Source organism: Camelus bactrianus, chromosome 9, assembly GCF_048773025.1.
Source record: "Camelus bactrianus isolate YW-2024 breed Bactrian camel chromosome 9, ASM4877302v1, whole genome shotgun sequence".
In the NCBI taxonomy this organism is placed as follows: domain Eukaryota; kingdom Metazoa; phylum Chordata; class Mammalia; order Artiodactyla; family Camelidae; genus Camelus; species Camelus bactrianus.
Window position 1 is genome coordinate 14,098,824 of NC_133547.1, and position 13,517 is coordinate 14,112,340.

General features: G+C 36.4%; 2 protein-coding genes across 20 annotated transcripts in view; one reads left to right on the plus strand and one right to left on the minus strand.

Moving 5' to 3' along the window:
• The window catches only part of LOC105072622 (uncharacterized), a 166,551-nt gene that overhangs the window by 89,649 nt on the left and 63,385 nt on the right, over positions 1 to 13,517 (minus strand). The window lies entirely within an intron of this gene.
• Positions 1 to 13,517, plus strand: part of LOC123618230 (uncharacterized) — a 93,622-nt gene that overhangs the window by 37,429 nt on the left and 42,676 nt on the right. For 9 of the 19 annotated variants that reach the window (XM_074371149.1, XM_074371148.1, XM_074371154.1 and 6 more), the window contains one exon: positions 12,459 to 12,541. The gene's annotated coding sequence lies outside the window, so the exon portion shown is untranslated. Of the gene's footprint in view, positions 1 to 793; positions 6,160 to 12,458; positions 12,542 to 13,517 lie in introns of those variants that run through there. The other 10 variants (XM_074371158.1, XM_074371142.1, XM_074371157.1 and 7 more) reach the window with 4 other exon arrangements.

The window sequence follows — 13,517 nt, forward strand, 5'->3', positions numbered from 1 at the left end:
TTAAATTCCACGTCTCCTTTAGCTCATTCTAGCTCTGTAAGATTTATTGAAATTGTGTAGTTCATTTTTTAAAATGTCTCCATATCATTCCATTGTGCCTATGTGCCGCAATTTGTTCATTTTTCTCTTTATGAACATTTGCTGTATTTTCAGGTTTTATATATAATGAATAACGCTGGCATGTTTCCATTTTCCCTGGGGAAATACCTAGAAGAAAGAAAAATAGAAAAATGCTGATAATAGGTTAAGTTTATATTTAACTTTCTAAAAAGCTGACAAACTTTGTAGAATGACTAGTTGTAATTTGTGTTTGAGACTGTATGTGACTATGAAGTAAGTGGTTTCAGAGTTGGATTTGGTATTCTATGGAATTATGAGATAGGCTCAGTGGAGTTAGAGGAGTATCATGTAGTGCCCATGGAGTTGTGGTTTTGTGAAGTAGGTGAGATCACAGGAAACTGAATGTATCTGTACCAGTTCTTATTTATCATGATTTTGTTTGTTCATTCCACGGTGACTGTGAAAGTGGATCACTACGTAAGTGATATTAATGAATGACTGAGAAACTGTGTGTCTAGTTAGGTAGGTGTCATTTTGATTCCGCTTGCAGAATTATGACCGTTACAAATCAAGTAAAATAGCAGTATAAGATATACCTAAAGGAGATGAAAACAGGATATCAAAGAGGTATCTGGCTCCAATCTTCACTGCAGAATTTTTCATAGTAGCCAAGACATGGAAACAACGTAAGTGTCCACTGACAGATGAATGGATAGGGAAAATGTGTACACACACACACACACACACACACACACACACTGGAGTATTAGCCTTAAAAAAGAAGGAAATCCTGACTTTTGTGACAACATGAATGGACACTGAGGGCATTATGCTAAGTGAAATTAGTCAGAGAAAGGCAGATACTGTGTTTTCACTTGAATGTGGAATCTAAAAACACCTGAACTCACTGAAATAAAAAGTAGAATAATTGTAGTTGCTGAGAGTGGGAGAAAAGGAGAGATGTTTGTCAAAAGTTACAAACTTTCAGCTATGAAATGAATAAATTCTGGGGTTCTAATGTACAGTGTAGTGACTATTAATAATACTCTGTATTGTATGCTTGAAAGTTGTTAAGAGATTAGGTCTTAAATGTTACCACCGTGCACAAAAAAGGCGAATTATATGAAAGGATGGCAGTGTTAACTAACTTTATTGTGGTGATCGTTTCACAGTATATACATGTATCAAATCATGACATTGTACACCTTAAACTTACATATGTTACTAAAAAAAGAATTGGAAAGTAGGAGGTAAAATTATAATTTCTAGATAACTGGATTGCATACTTGGAACACCACCTGAACTAATTCTAATATGTTGAAATGCCTAGGGTTCAACTGGTAGCACACAAGAAAAACTCTTTTTAGCTCTATGTACTACTTTTAACAGATTTGAATGAGGTTTTTTTTTCTGTTCCTGGATGAAATTATGGGTGATTTAATTACTTTTTCAATCTAAGCTAAGGAGAAGTATCTAAAATACTTCCAATCACAGGGTCCGTCTCATAGTAATTAAAATAGTCATTTTCTAATAAAAGCATTTACTATAAAAAAATCAATATTTAAACTTCAAAGGAAAAATTTCTTCCATCTGACTGGAACCTGCACTGTGGAAAATTACATAATCAGTTTCTTCTCTATTTCCCTAGAATGTATTATTGAAAAGTTACTGTTTAGCATAATGAATATTAATATTTAATAGTAACTGCTTACTACTTAACTAGGCAGATTTAACCAAGTTGTTATGGAAATTCTACGGTAAATGGGGTTTTCACGTGGTTTCTTTTCCCTCCCTTCTCTCTCCTTTGTTCATTTTTCTAAAAAAGAATCCGAAAGAGGGAAAGTCCTTTCTTGCAAATCTTAAAGCCATGGCTCAGGTGAGATGGAACTTTCTTCTCTCCTTTATAAAATAGTCTCTTCACTCTAGCATATATGAGCATTTTCCCATCTTGAAACTTCCTGGCGATAGAACTCCCTTTCATGGAACTGGTATACATTTCCTTTTATTCTCGCCAGATAAACCTGTGCCTTATCCAGGTTCTTCTGATTTTAACTAATGTTCACTTATTTTGTTTGGTTTTTTTTTTGGAGGGAGGGGATAATTAGGTTTACTTATTGATTTACTTTTAGAGGAGGTACTGGGGGTTGAACCCAGGACCTTGTGTATGCCAAGCACGTGCTCTACCACTTGAACTATACCTCACCCAAAATGTTCACTTATTAAGTGCATATTTCTGTTAGCATCTCTTTTCTCATGCTCACAAACAGAAATATATTCTCTATAAGTAAGCATACAGTGCTTGAATGAACCTTTCTTGTGTAAATACTGATTTGATGTCTAAGTGGTGAGTGCTAAGGAGAACCCATCCAAGGGGAAGACTTCATTTTGTCCACAGACCTTGGTTTTCTGGTGAGTAAAGATGGAGGTAAAATCAATAGAATATAATATGGCAAGAAGGGAGATTCCCATGTTACACTGTATCCTCTCTTCCCCTCCAGCTAAGCTTTATGAATCATGTTTCTCCATCTCTCCCTTGTATATCAGTAGTGCTTTGTCCCGTTTATGTCTCCATTCTGTAACAGACACCAAAGACATGGAAGTAATTCATGGTTGAAAAAGCAGAGAGGAAAGCCTACTTTCTATACACAGTAGAGCACTGGAGAAGAGAGGACAAGAGGAGCAGGCCCATGGTGACAGGGGCCTAGGAAGAGAGCAGGCCTTGAACCTTGGTAAAATTAGAAGTGGTGCCCTAAGCCCTCCTTTGGTCGTTAATTCAATACTACCCACTCTTTTCTCCACTCCTCCCTTACATTTTTTAAAAGGTGAGGAAATCATTCCAGTTATTTCTCTCATTAGGTAAGGGGCAAGAACAAAGTGCTGGAGAAATTTTTTTAAAGAGAGACATAAATAGATGCCTGTCCCTACTCTCCCTATAAACACATAGATATGCCATCTAAACTATAACAAAATGCCTTTAAAATGGCTAAGTTCAAAAGAAAAGGAAAAAGGAAAATTCTGCATCCAGAAACAGAGATGAATCACAACAGTAAATATAAAGGAAACTCTGAGCTGACATCTCAGAAACCCCATAAAGATTTTGATTGTATATATAATGCTTCAGAGTACTAACTGGGGTCTGGGGTTCTAACTTCACAGGGACAAGGGGCAGAGAGCTGGAACTAAGACCTTACATAGTCCTATAAAGTATTTCTAGAAAAATGCTACACACTGGCCCAAAGAGATGTGGGGGCTTCCAGTCTCTGAGATTTTTTTAGGGGGTTGGGGCAAAAAATACAAATACTGTATTATTTCTCTTATATGAAGGATGTAGTGATCAGACTTATAGAAACAGCAGGATGGTGGTTAACTGGGGAGGAGGAAATGGAGAGTTATTTAATGGATACAGTTTTAGGTTTGCAAGATGAAAAAGTTCTAGAGATTGGTTGTATAACCATGTGAGTATACTTAACAGTATTGAACTATACACTTTAAAATGGTTAAGATGGTTAATTGTATGTTATGTGTGTTTTACCACAATTTTTTAAAATGAAGAGAGGCTTAAACTAGAAAAAGATAACCCAAAAAACTAAGCCCAAAATTTAAAAAAAGAAAGAAAAATGGGCAGAAATCAGTAAAGCAGAGAGCAAATAGAGAAAATGAACAAACCAAAAGTTCTTTATTTGGAAAGAGTTTTAAAATTTATAAATCCCTATCAAGAATAGTTAATAAAAGAAAAAAATGCAAATTACCAGTGTCAGGAATGAAAATGGAGATATCACTACAGATTCCACAGATAGCAAAAATAAATAAATAAATAAGGAATGTCATGAACAGCTTGATGCCAATAAATTATATAACATGATGAAGTGATCTTATTGCTTGAAAAGACTTAACTCAAGAAGAAATAGAAAAATGGAATCTCTCTATATCCATTAAAGAAATTTAGTTTTTAATTTTAAAAAATTCCTCAATAGAGAACCTGGCTAAATTCTCCTGAAATGCTTACAATTTGGCAAGAATTAAAGCTAACAACACTGTTTTAGAAATTCTTTCAACTCAGAGTGCATGACATTCATTTGAAATAAACAATAACCCTTCCTCGCTGAAATGAGCTTAGAAACAAAAACTACAAATCAACAGGGAAAAAAAACCATCATGGGAGAGGCAGCAGGTAAAGAAGAAATATGGTGGTGGGGGGGGATTGGGTAAAGATGGTCAAAGGTACAAACAAGTACTGGGGGTATATAACACAATGACTATAGTTAACAATGCTGTATGGTATATATGAAAGTTGCTAAGAATAAATCCTAGAAGTTCTCATCACAAGGAAAAAAATTTCTTTTGTAACTATGTGAAGTGATGGATATCAGCTAAACTTATGTGTTAATGATTTCACAATATATGTATGTGTCAGGTGATTATTCTGTGCATTTTAAGCTTATATGATGTTATATGTCAATTATATCAATAAAACTGGCCAGGGGGGAGAAACCTGGCACCTGCAAAACTGCAAAAGTATGACAACATAAAAGAATATGAAATAAATGTTTAAACTGGAAAAGTCATAACAAAAGCACAATACATAAAAAGAATTTGCAGGTATTAAAAAGGATAAGGAGAATTTCTAGAAATAAAACAAAGTAAAAAAAAAAAAACCCAAGAACTTAAAGAATTAACACAACTGAAAAGTAAATTATTGGACTTAAAGATACATCTAAGGGGATCACCTAGAAAGCACAGAGATACAAAGTGAAATACAGAAGAGAAACTAAGAGATAAAGAAGAAAATGAAAAGGTTCAATACACATCTAATGTCATAAATGTCAAAATAGAGAAAGGAGGGGAGGCATCAGGAAAGAAAATGATTTAGAAATTTTCATAATTAAAGTCATGATTTCAAGATGAGGAATCAAAATAAGTCGCAAGTAGGATAATGAAAGTAGATCTGACACCTAGACATATCAGAACTCTGCAAAATAACAAGTCTTCTGGAGGAAAGAAACAGATAACATGTTACCTAAAAGGAAGATGATTAGGCACACAAGATGTCAGAAGACAATGGAATAATACCTTCAAAATGGTTAAGGAAAAATAGCAATCAAGAATGGGATAAAATAAAGACATTTGAAGGCATTATTCCAAATGGTTAAGGAAAAACAGCAATCAAGAATGGGATAAAATAAAGACATTTGAAGGCAAAGGTTGACTGGACTTTGACTCACTGGAAAATTTCTAAAAGATACACATTAGCAAGAAGTAAACTGAACCCAAAAAGATAGAATGAGACAAAATTGGTCAGGAAGTTTAATCAAGTGTGTACTCAGAAATAATCATTAATTTAATGGTGTTTCAAAACAAATTAGATTAAAAGCACCAAATAATAATAGAATAACTTAAAGCATTCAGTCTGTCATTTTTTTGAGATACCAATTAATTACAAATCAGAGATGCTAGTTAAAGATTTGAGGGTAATCTCTTAAATCAGTAGATTACTTTTAATCTTGTAGAGGGGAAAGGAGAGTAAAGAAAACTTGACTGATTTCATAGAAATCAGTAAGTGTACTGGAAGAAGCAAGTACAAGTTTTATTAAAAAGAAAGTGGGGAGATGGGCCATGGAGATAGAGAGGCCTAATGAGCAGAATGGCATGTCAGCTCTGAGGCTGAAGTGTAGTGTCCTTGCCTTTCTAGTTTGTAGTGGGGAAAGATACAACAAACCCAAATGCTGACTAAAAGAGGAAAGAGAACTGGTGTTGAAGATTCAGATTTCCACTCCTTTTCTCCTACTCTTCCCAGTCCAGAGATGTATAGGAGCTAAAGGATAAGTGTGAAGTTTTTGTGTCATTTGTTGTAGAAATGGGCTGCCTCCTGACGAGCAGATATCCCTGGATCTAAGCTCATGTGGAGACAGTCACTTGCAGGACAATGTTAATGAGCTTTGGGGTCAAACACATCTAAGTTCAGTCCCCACCTGCACAATTTTTAGTTGTATATATCCATTAATTTTACTGAGCCTTCTCTTCAGATACAAAATGAAGATGGACATGCCTGCTCTACCTGTCACCTGTAAAGGGAGGGAATAAATCCTCTTCATTTGAACTGTGAGTATGAAATTAGAGAAAGTATATAAAAGGGCCCGCAGTGTAGTCACTCAGTAAATTTGTGTTTTTCCACCTGTTTTTCACAAAATAAAATAAAACAGTAGCTGGAAAATTGCTTTGAATAGCATAAGATACTGTGCACTCAAAAGAGATTACTATGAATTCTTACTAACTAACTACTTTTAATCACATTGTCATGCTCCCTCCTTTATTATTCAGCATGGCAACATGTGAGATTGGATTTTGGTGGGATGGAGATAATGGGAACCTGGATCCTTCTTGGATCCACCTCTGGATGTGATCATTAAAAGCTACCTACCATCACCACACAGCTCAATTCCCAACTGGCTCAGTAACTGTGGATCTCTAAGCAACATCTCACATTTACCTTTATGTCTTCTGAGCCAATCAGTATGCACTGTTTCTTGGTTTACATACCACATTGTTTAGGTGACTTACATGTTCATCATGAAGCAGAAGAGGTGACAATGAGAGACCAGGCAAAAACAGGACTGTCCAAAATGGAACATGAAGTCCCATCCTGATTGTAGAAAATTACATGCTATGCATTATATGTCTATAAAAATTATCTTTTATATTTTCCAAGTCCTTATATTTTGAGCTTTTCAGTCCTGTTTTGTCTTATAATTGCAACAAGTAACTGCTTAGTCTAAGAATGTTGACTCACCTAATTAACAGTAGTTAAAAAAAAGAATCTTAGAAGAGTATGGAGGAAACGTGTGCATCTCTGAAGTGGTCTGTCATTAGTTAACTAACTAAAGAGGTGTAAAGCCAGGTCTGTTGGTTACTTGTTGCCATGGCTATAGAATTGTCATTAGCTGATTAAACAGGTTTAAAACAAAACAGAAAAACAAAATCAAACAAACAAGAAAAAGATAGTTACTGGAGATATAATGTACATCGTGTACCCTGTATTTTCAACTGAGTGAACCAATAAATTACCTTTATTAAAAAAACTTTTGAGCAGTAATTGACTAATAATAATTGTATGTATTTAAAGCATACAGTGTGATGATTTGATATACATTTACACTGTAGAATGGGTACCAAGATCAAGACAACATATCCATCACCTCATATAATTAACAGAGCTAACAGTAAAATTTACTATTTTAAGTATATATCTGAGCATTAAGTATATTTACATTTTTGTGCAACCATGACCACCATCTGTCCCCAGAACTTTCCCATATTCCCACATGAAAATCCATTATCAGTAACTCTTCATTCCTCTCTCCTCCAATCCCTAGCAACTATCATTCTATTTTTTTATCTCTATTTATTTCACTACTCTAAGCACCTCATATAAGCAGAATAATACAATATTTGTTCTTTTGTGACTAGCTTATTTCACTCAGTGTAATGTCTTCAAGGTTCCTCAATTATTGTAGTATGTGTGGGAATTTCCTTCCTTTTTATGGTAAACCATATTCCATTATTTACGATTATTCAAACGTATATATACCAAATTTTGTTAACCCATTCATCTGTCCATGGACACTTGGGTTGCTTCCACCTTTTGGCTATTGTCAAGAATGCTCTACGAACACGAGTATACAAATACCTGTTTATTTCCTTGCTTTCAATTCTTTTGGTTATAAAAACAAGTGGAACTGCTAGATCAAACAGTAATTCTATATCAGAAACTTTACAAGTTCTTCTCAGTGGTGGCACCATTTTACGTTCCTTCCAGCAGTGCTTCCAATTTCTCTACATCCTCTTACTGACACCTCTTATTTTGTTTTGCCTTGTAAAATACAAAATCCATCCTAATGGATATGAAGTGGTATCTCATTGTAATTTCTGCCCAAAATACAATTCAAGTTCTTTGCCCTTTGTTAAATTGGGTTGTTTTTTGTCTCTGAGTTTAAGGAATTCTTTAAATATTCTGGATATTAATCCCTTATCAGGTATGACTTGCAAATATTTTCTCCTATCCTGTGGTTTGCATTTTTGTTCTGTTGACAGTGTGAACTGTTGATAGTGTAAAACACTTTCATGCACAAACATTTTTAATTTTCATTAAGTCCAATTTACATATATTTTTCTTTTATTGCCTATGCTTTTAGTGTCATATCCAAAAAACCACTGTCAAATCATGTATCATGAAGATTCTTCCTATGTTTTCTTCTAAGAGTTTTAGTTTTACCTCAGATGTATAGGTCTTTATCCATTTTGAGTTAATCTTTATATATGGTGTAAGATAATGGTCCAAATTCATTATTTTGCCTAAGAATATCAAATCTTCCCAACACCATTTGTTGAAAAGACAAGTGAGAAGCTTGGCGCTTTGTAGTCTGCCATTTTGCTGTTACTCCATATCACATCATTTTAACCTCCTTTTATTCCTTTATCTTCCACTTTTTAAGGATCTTTGTGATTTTACCAGGTCCATCTGGATAATCTAGGATAATTCCCCTATATCAGCTGATGAGTGAACTTTGTTTCATCTGTAAACTTAATTCCCCTTTGCCATGTAATGTAATATATTCATATGTTCTGTGGATTAGGACATAATATTTGGAGGGAGCCATTTTTCTGCCTACAACAATAGTATTCTCTATCTTTTCAGTAGTTGCAGGATCTGCATTGATACCCCCATTTCATTCCTGATATTAAAGATTTGTGTCTTCTCTTTTTACCTTTGTTGTCTTGGTAGAACTTTATCAATTTTATTGAATAAAAGCTTTTGGTTTAACTCATTGTTCAGTTAATTCCTGTTTCCATTATCTCTGATTTCCACTCATTACTTCCTACCTTCTTCTGGCTTTGGGTTTATTTTATTCATTTTTCTATTTTCTTGAGGTAGGGACTTAAATAATTGGTACAAGACCTTTCTATTTTTCTAATGTAAGCATTTAACATTATAAATTCCCTCTCAGCACTGCTTTAGCTGCACACCACAAATTCTGATGTGTAGTATTTTCACCTAGCTTTATATATATTTTAAAACTTCCTCTCTGTCGTAGTCAGTTCAGGCTGCTAAAACAAATACCATAGACTGGGTAGCTTAAAAAAACAGACATTTGTTTCTCACTGTTGTGCATGCTTGGCAGTCCAAGATCAAGGTGCTGGCAGATTTAGTTCCTAGTGATAATCCTCCTGGCTTACAGGTGGCTTACAGGTCCTCACATCATGGAGAGAGAGAGCAAGCTCTGGTCTCTTCCTCTTTTCAGAAGGGCACTAATTCTATCACAGGAGCCCACATTCATGATATCATCTAAACATAATTATCTCTCATACCATCCACATATCTCCATATAACATTCCATTGGGGGTAAGGCTTCTACATAAATTTTGGGGAAACACAAACATTCCACCCCTGGCCCCCCAAAATTCATGTACTTCTCATATGCAAAATATATTCATCCTGTCCCAACAGCCCCAAGAGTCAACTCGCTCTAGCATCACCTCTAAAGTATAAAGTCCAAAGTATCATATAAATATCACCTATATCAGAAACAGGTGAGACTTGAGGCATGATTCATCCTGAGGCAAAATTCTTCTCCAGCTGTCAACCCATGAAACCACATAAGATACGTGCTTCCAAAATGCAACTTTGGGACAAGCATAGGATAGACATTCCCATTCCAAAAGGGAGAAATCAGGAGGAAAAAAAAATGGGGGATAGGTCCCAAGCAAGTCCAAAACTTAGTAAGGCAAGCACATTACATCTGAAGGCTTGAGAATTAATCAATCTTCTTTGGTTCAATGTCCCACCTCCTGGATCCACTTGGGTGGCAGTCCTGCCTCTGCAGCTCTGTCAGATGGAGGTCATATCAAGGGTCTGCCAGGTGGGAGTCACATTCCCAAGGCTCCGGGCAGCCCCATCCACAAGGCTCCATCTGGCCTGATGAAACCAAGGGAGCTCCCCCAACTCCTTTCCCTTTGAAACTGAGGAGGCAGCCCTGATGATCTCTGAATCACCTTTGGGGTCCTTCTTCCTTGTCTTGAAGAATAGCACACCTGCTGCCAAACAGCTCTATGGTGGTTCTATGAAGTCTGACATCCTTCCTTCATTTCCTCCCATTCCTGTCCCCTTCAGTTCAAACTATATTGTTTCTGTTGCGGTGACTTCATACCCAGACTAATCTCATCAAATGGTTTTTTTCGTCACACCTGTAGTTTTCAGATCAAGCTTTCTCAGTTTTTGCAATAGGGATAGGCTGAGAATTTTCAGAACCATCAAGTTCTGGTTCCTTTTTGCTTAAAAAACTTACACTCCCACCAACAGTACATGAAAGTTCCAATTTCTCCACATCCCTGCCAACGCTTCTTTTTCCCTAGTTTGTTTTTTTTTTTGAAAGTAGCTATCATAATAGGTCCATCTGTTTATTTACTCTTAACCTACCTATATTATTTGAAGAGAGTTTCTTGTAGATTGCATACACTTTGGTCATTAAAAAAACCTTTTTTTGATAATCTTAATTTGTATGTTTAAATCATACTCATTTAATATACTTACTGATGTTAAGATTTAAGTCTGCCATTTTATTTGTTTTGTTGCTCCTACCGTCTATTTCTGTTCTCTCCTGCCATTGCTGTGATTTTTATGAATACTTGTTAGTATTCCATTCTAATTTATTCATATTGTTTATATTTCTTTGTATAGGTTTATTTAGTGGTTGCTTTATGGATTATGATATACACACTCATCATAGTCTACTAGTATCAATATTTATCACTTTGTGTGAAAAGTAGAGATCTTAACGTGGCTGAGGTCTCTTTAACATCCCCCACTTTATGATATAGTTGTCTTAAATATTACCTGTATATACACTGAGAACCACATCAGACTATGAATCATTTTAGCTGTAAAATACCAAACAATTTTTAAAACTCAAGAGCTGTCTGTTACTTTATGACTTTTATCTGTTTATCCCTTTCAGTGCTTTCTTCATTTCAAATGTTCCAAATTTCTTTCTGTTATCATTTCCTTAATGTGTCAAGAATTTACTTTTAGAGCAGGCTTTCTGGATTAACTGAAGTTTGTTAACAATGGAATGGTAATGGTCTGACTCTACTTCCCTCACCTTTTTCATGGTACATACCTCTTAGTAAGGCAGTTTGATTATTAAATGCAGCTATCTCCCAAAAGCTCTTTTCTAGGCTGCTTATTAGATGACTTACCAGCATGAAAGGGAGAGGGAGGGTTATGTAAACCCACTTGGAAAAAAGGAAACTTCAGGATTTTGTCCTGACCTGGATATAATGTATCTTTCTGATTAAGTTACAGACAAATTTTTTTCTGTGAAAATGCTTTTGTCCCTCTTTTGTCCCTTCCAAACAAAACAGATGAGAGTAAGAAATTATGTTGTTATGTTTACTAAATGGGACATGATGATTTTGTAACAAAAGAGAAAACAAAAACAAAAACCCAACACCTGGGAAGACACTTGACAGGACTGACTGTGGGCCAGCAGGGGTTGGCCCCAGTTCTAGCACTTTCCATGCAGTACACCTCCAGATACTACTCACGCTCCTGAAGTGAATGAGCTGATGTTACAGATAAGCAAAACGGAGACTAACTAGCTTTAGGCAGTGCCTCTGAAGCCAAGAACTAAACTGAATTATTTGAATTGACCTGGCAACCCCAGGGTGGGAGGCCCATGATGAGAGGTCATATTGGGGGCCCTATTAACCTCTTGTTATGTAATAAGCCAAAGATGGCCCATGTGTATTAGCCTAAAATGGCCCCCAAATTGTTATTTCCTCACAGCAGGCTAGAATCCTCAGCCTAAAACCTACCAGTGCCAGCTCAAATCTAACACATCATGTAGTTTTAAATATAGTCCAAATAAACATGTATTTTGGACATTTAGAGCCTACCTGCTCTGTACACCCCATGGAGTTGTATCAACATCTGCTAACCATGAATAAGACAAGCCCTGTATCTATTTTAAAAACTCCAAACTGCTGTTGCCCTTCAGAGCTCTCTAATCCAGAGACTACCCACCCACCTTGGGCTGAGTGATGTCACCTAGACACATAAGCCCCCTTTCTGATTTCCCCTTCTTTCCTGGTAAATAGGTACCTTGCCCTATTCCCCTTCTGGGTGGTAGCCTCACACTGCTGTCCTTGAAAGGTGTCTTGCTAGAAGGCATTTCCTTTCTCATGTAACTCTAAGTACCACCTAATCAATATTGTTGTGTGTTACTGTCACTCATGGTCCTGCCTCAAATCAACCCCTAAATCCTCAAACTTCATACACCCGTACTGCCTGACTAGTGCACGTCCCACTTCGGGCACTCTAACAACTGTAAACTCCTTGTTTCCAGGAGGACCACATGTGCCCTCCGGGACTGCACTTCTGGTGTAGGTGCTCTATTATGACGCTGTCTCAGCCCTGGAAGGCATTCAGGTAAGATTTAATGTACTGGACAGTGTTGTATTGTACCTAAATCGATGCCTCAGGATAGATAAAGAAGGGTTAATACAGAAACTTGAGTAAGCCACCTGGCTTTCTAAAATAGACCTTTATGGCTCAATGTGGTGTTTGTTTAAACCAGCTAAATTGAAGACTCTTGGAAGGTATAACTAAGGCAAATAGTGCTAGTTGCTCTCAACATGCTGTGGGGGTTCTAGTGATAATAATTTTGCGGTAAAGATGCCTTGGCCAAGGCCCAAGAGAATACTGCTGATATTGCTTAGAAAGGCCTGCTTGCAAGGTTGGCCTTTGGCTGGCATCTGAAAACTAAGATTTCAAGAGTGTTCTTACTATTCCCTAATTTACAAGCGTACATAGTACCTACACTGTTTATGCAAACAATATGGTTTATGCTGAATACTTGCTTTCCTTCCGGAAGTCTGAAATTTTAGTACTTGTTAAACAGAGGGCTTCTATGTGACCAGTTCCCAGTAAAAATCTTGCGCAGTGATTTTTCTCCCTGGAGAGTAACACTGCATAAATATTGCTGTATTTTTCCTTCTGGGGGAGCTTGCATTCTGTGTGACCCCTAATGGGAGGAAGAGAGCATTAGGAAACCCGGGGACTGATTCCTTTAGACATCACCTGTGTCTTTTCCCTTATGATCCTTAGTACATTGCTGTAAGAAATTTTAGACATGGTTACAACTATACACTGAGGCCTGTAAGACCTTCCAGTGAGTCTGTGAATGTGCATGTAGTCTTAGAGACTCCCAACACATCACCTACATATTTCATGTGATCTAGGCTGTGACTGAAATCTAATGCCTTTCTATATTCCAAGTATTTGTAGGGTTTCTAACCAATATGAAATTTTTTATGCTCTCCATAGAATCTAAAGGCCTTCTCACACTCCTTACACTCATAGGGTTTCTCTGTGGATTCTCAGATGTCCAGTAAGTTGCCTGTAT